This window comes from Chenopodium quinoa, unplaced genomic scaffold, assembly GCF_001683475.1.
Source record: "Chenopodium quinoa cultivar QQ74 unplaced genomic scaffold, ASM168347v1, whole genome shotgun sequence".
NCBI lineage: Eukaryota > Viridiplantae > Streptophyta > Magnoliopsida > Caryophyllales > Amaranthaceae > Chenopodium > Chenopodium quinoa.
This window is the reverse complement of record NW_018742738.1, coordinates 12,774,827-12,780,432: the sequence shown is the minus strand read 5'-3', so window position 1 is coordinate 12,780,432 and position 5,606 is coordinate 12,774,827. Positions and strand designations below refer to the sequence as shown.

The window sequence follows — 5,606 nt, the reverse complement described above, 5'->3', positions numbered from 1 at the left end:
ACTAAAAAAAAATATTGCAAAAAGCCACGAACGGCCAAAAACAGGTTGTTGACCATATTTTCCGGTGTTGACCACCCGCTCCATCCCCTGAAAAACCCCTAGAAATCACCGGAAAACATCTGGTCGTTATTCCCCATCCCCACCCCCCTCGAAAACCCCTAAAACACACTCGAAAATAATAAAAACCCTAGACCACCACTAGAAAATATGGTTGGAGTGATTTTCGAGGTGGTGGGGGAGTGAATATTAGGGGTTTCCAAGGGGGAGTGAATGTTAGGGGTTTTCGAGGGGGAGGGGGAGGGGCGGCTAGACTTTTCCGGTGAATGCTAGGGGTTTTCTAGTGTGGTCAACGTCGGGGGAGGACGGTCAACGACCTAATTTAAGCAGTGAGTGGCTTTTTGCAACGTTTTTTTTTGTTTGGGTGGTGTTTTACAACATTTTTTATTGTGGGTGGTTTTTCACAAAAAAGTGGTTTTAACAGGTGGTTTTTGACAAAATTTCCTTATTTTTACAAAAATCAAAATTACCAATTGGCCAACAAATTATGTATACAAATCAATGAAGCAGATTCAATTCTAAACCCAAGAAATCCGATCATTGGACGGAATTTTAGCTTGAGTTCCGAATAGATTATACAAGATTTTGGGGGTGGTTAATTAAGATCATGAATGAAGAGCAAAGATGATTTTTTTTATTTTCTAAATTTTAATTATAATTTAATTTTCAAAAATGATTTTAAAAAGATAGATTTTAGAAAACAATAATTATGTATTATTTAAAATATGCATGTATCTACAATTATACATACATGTATAGTGCATTTAGGATTTTTTTAAAAAAATGTGATAGAGAATATCCATAGAATATTCTCATCCTAGGTTTAGGATATACTTTGTATAAGATTATCTTTGATATCTATACATATCTTATAGTTACCTAATATGATTAGGTTACTCATTGTAACCCTATAAATATTGATCAAATGGAAATCACTCTAATCAAGGAGTTTATACGGTTACAATGAATAACCTAATCATATTAGGTAGCTATAAGATATGTACAGATATCAAAGATAATCTTATACAAAATATATCCAAAACCAATCACAACATGACAGGATGACACATCATCATGTTATAGTGTCAGTTTTTGAAAAATGACACAGTAGAAACATCCAAATTATCGTGTGAAATAATAAGTGTTGCAAGTAAAAAAAAATAGAGAAATGCTAATTGGTAGAAATCCACTAAGTGGCTGATTGAGAAACCCTCCCATACAAAATCATCCTCTCAGCCTCCCTCAAGCTCCCCACCTTCCTTGCTGTATCCCAGAAGGCAGTTTACCGGCTTTACTCTCCAAGTTGATGCTTCCTTCTCCCCTTCTTCACTCAGCAAGAATAGGTTGTGTTTGTAGGAATAGTAATGGAGTTTGGTGTAATGGAATGGCTATGCATATTTCATGTTGAGCCGGTCCCCATTGATATCGGATATCGACTTTTTTTGTTAATATCGTGGCAAAGTTGAAAATAAAAGCATTACTTTATGAAAAGTATTCATTTTATATTTCAATTGATGATGTGGACTCCGTTTTTTGAGTTTGTTGTACCAATTCCATTTTGAGGCTATGTTAACGGCAAAATTAATGTCGTTGCTTCTTATGTATCTGCAATTCTGGGTAAGAGGGTAAGAGGAGAGAGATAAAAAAACTTAGTGAGGGAAAGCGAAGAGGAGTCTAGTGGATCTGGAAAGTTTGGTCGACTATATAATTAGTATGGCTAATTTTTCCTTCTCTCTCCTCCCCTCACATGGCTACTACTTCCTTCTCTCTCTGCCATTCTCATGGCTATGCCCAAGATCGACCACCTTCGCGGATCAAAAGTAGCCGGCCGGCCAAACAGTATACACCCTAGTAGTAAATTATGAAAATTGGGCACATACAAACCCCTTAGGGAAGGGATTAGCTCGTACTTGTGGTGTTGTGAGGGTCGAACAGTGGTGCTCGGTCGCTGGTGGTGCTAGAGAATGTGCGGTGGTCGACTAGTGAAGGTAAACGGAGGTCGGGCGGTGGTCGGCAAGGGTCGACTAGTTAAGCTAAAGATTGTTAGTGGCCGGTTGGTGAAGCGGCAGGTGGTGGTTGACTGTTAAGCTTGAAGATGGTGGGTGGCGAGTTTGAGTTAACCAAATTTTCTCCGTTAACTATGACTTTTCCTTTGAACCCTTAGAACGGGGCTGACATAACGGGAAATGAGTTGGATTATTCACATGGACCACCGTGCCCCTCATTAAACTGACGAAAAGATCAAATTACCCACGATATTAACAATACAAGTTGATATCAGATATCAACTTGTATTTTCTCATTTCATATTCATCTGCTATTTGGGGGGAAACTGATGCGATTCTGTACTCTTTGACCGTTTGTTTTCTGACTGTGAGAGAGTTGTGCAGGGCATAACTTTAAGGAGCAAGGTTTGGGATGAGATTACTAAATGCATATGATGAATGTAGGTGTTATGGGTAAAAATCTGTGAATCTTTGTCAACGGCAGTCAACTAAAGTCAACAACGAAGACTGGAGTTCGATGAAGATCAAATGACCTCGACGATCGAAAGGAGCCTCAACTGCCTTCCGATTTCTTAGGAATGGATGGACGTGAGTGACCAAGTCCACACAATAGCTGTGCTATGCCATTAGAAGGATAAGCAGAGTAAAGATAAATGATCAAGTGGCTTCCAATAATTAAGGAGACCACCTTGCAACTAACGGCTAATTAGAAACCCTAATTAGCATCTATATAAGGATGAGGTATCGTCCATCGAAGACATCACAGCCTAGCTACTGAAAGTACTTCAAACATACATTGTAACCCCAAACTCTTTTGATATTTTTCCATGGTGAAAGTTTGGTAGATCCTCATTCTACCCGCGGATTTTACCTTCTTTGGGTTTTCCGCGTCAACAATTCCCTGTGTCATTCCTTTATTTTCGCATTAATTTTATTTACGGTTTTATTTAGTTGATCCGTAGCCTAGATTTTGATATTCAATCCCACCTAACGAAAATTAGCATAAACAGTAGGGAACTCCTCCAAGAATTAGACAAACTGTCCTGAAGGCAAGGGAAGCAGGACCAAAGGTTCGGTAGGAAGGCTAGACAGAAGGTGGAGATTTTGTAGGATTAACCCAAAATTGAGCAGGAAGAAGCTCCTTGATAGTCAAAATGATGTAGTTTTTGTCACTAACAACACTACAATTAAGTTTGTATATGGCACTGTTTATGTGTTTGATGGTTTGTAAAACTATTAACTCTGGGCGGCTTAGCCTTCTTAACCCCCTTTGCTACTGCGGATGATTTGATTCTGAATGATTAAGTGAAGCCGTTTTAGCCCAAAAAAAAATGGGGGAAATGCTAATTAGTTATAGTTAGACTTGACATGTGACAGATATAGGATTTAGGATGCATAAAAATTGCATATGAGCTTTAGAAACGGGATAATTCAAGTTTATCTTTGAGATAAACAAGGAATAAATCTCCTCCCATAATATACGGAGTATTGTTTTACTTTTATTTTAAAAAAAATAATAGTGAAATATTAAAGTGGCAGGAAAACAAATGAATAAAGTTGTGAGTAGGGATGACAATGAATTCTAGACGCAACTTAGATCCGGTTAGACCTGACCCATATTTTAGGGTCTTGGTCCTTAAATTTTTTATCTATGGATGGGTTGGGTCTGGGCCTACACTTAATGGATCCAGACCTGACCCAGATCTGACCCATGAATCCGTTTATTTATTTATTTGTTTGTTATAAATAATAAATGTATATTAGACATATTGCAACTAAAATAAATCACTTAATCAGATATATTAGATTAGTAATATATTACGTAATTAGAGGTTGAGAAGATAGATTTTAGAGAAATTCGGTAAAACAGCAAGCAGCCAAGAATCTTAGTTTTTAAGATTTTTTTTTTCATGTCTTTACTTTTTAATGAACAAATTATTTGTGTATAAAAAATATGAACAATTTTTTATAACGCATCTTTTTATTATATCAAGTAGTAGTAGTATAGTTATAAATTTATAATATATACTTTATCCGATTCTTTTTAGTTGACACGTTTCTTTAGTCACGTTTGTCAACGCACAAATTCAATCATTAATATCTTTAATTACCAATAAGAAAAAATTATAAAAAGTTGATATTTTTAAAAAAATACATTGTGACGAATCTAATAATATCCCACTTGACTATATTTTTCTTTACATATAAATTACAAAACATGGTCAATGGGAGGTGTTTGAATAGTGCTAAATTCAAAACATGTCAACTAATAAAAAACGGAGGTAGTATAAAAGATTATGAAAAATTTAAAAAAAAAAATTATAGTTGGATCTGTTTTAGACCCGAGACTCACTAGACCCGATGGGTCATCTGGGTCTGTTTTTTTAGACCCGATGGGTCTGGGTCAGATCTGGATCCACCTATAAAATTCCGGGTCTGGGTTGATCCCGATCCAGATCCGACCCATTACCATCCCTAGTTGTGAGAAGAGATCAACTTAGAATATTATTTTCAAATATTAACTAATTGGGGCTCCCTCTTTTGAAACAGAGAGCCAATAAATTAAATTTAGTATTGTACTAGAACATTTGTCATTGGGGATGTAGCTCAGATGGTAGAGCGCTCGCTTAGCATGCGAGAGGTACGGGGATCGATACCCCGCATCTCCAATTTTTTTCACCACTTTCTTGTCTGAATTCCATGTTTCACTGACCTTTTCTTGCCGTAATCATAACGTAATGACGGTATGTTCCAGTTATGTTTTGGAACCCATTTTTTTAGCTAAGGATTACAAACAATTTACGTCAATACTAGCGACACTAGCTAACTACATTACTGTCTTGACTCTTGAGAAACAACTCTACAAAACTATGGAAATTTTATTCTACAAAAAAAAAAAAAAAAAAAAACAAAAAACAAAAAACAAAAAACAAAAAACAAAAAAAAAAAAATCCAAACATGCCTAAACAATGTTATCCCCTAGAAATGCCGTATCATCAGTAGTATATGACTGAGCAAACACTGTGTTTATCACCTTGCTAGACTTCCTGGTGTAGCTAAATTCACCTTCGATCACGAAAATCTCGTAGCACTCAAGGCCACATGCCGTGCTCATAACGACAAAGACGAGAAAAGACACCCATAAAGGAAACACAATTGCCATTTTGTAAGTGAAACCAAGTACAATGAGCATGTAAAGAGCCAAAATGGAAAGCTTCAACAAGTATTTTGTCTTAGAGTAGCACTTTTTCATGTATGATAGTTGATAGTAAGCTTCTCGGAGTTCTTCCAAAGCAACGTAAGCGATGAAAAACACGAAAGCTACCATGGGAAAGTCCCCTTCGGTGTATACCACGAGCGCAGTGAAGATGCACTGGAGAAGAAAGAGGTAAATCTGCAGGTTTTCAAGGGGAAGTTACTGGTTTGGTATTTGGGAATTTTGTTACATAAGACTGCAGTAAATTTATCAGGTGGAATGTGTCAAAAAAATTTATCAGGTAGCATTGAGCTGGGATATCATTAAACAATGTTTAGGATATATAT

The 5,606-nt window shown here is 36.5% G+C and overlaps 1 non-coding gene across 1 annotated transcript; it reads left to right on the top strand.

Annotated features, from left to right (window-relative positions):
• Positions 1-4,659: 4,659 nt before the first annotated feature.
• TRNAA-AGC lies at positions 4,660-4,732 on the top strand. Its single transcript has one exon. It is a non-coding gene; the product is annotated as a tRNA-Ala (tRNA).
• The last annotated feature ends 874 nt before the right edge of the window (positions 4,733-5,606 follow it).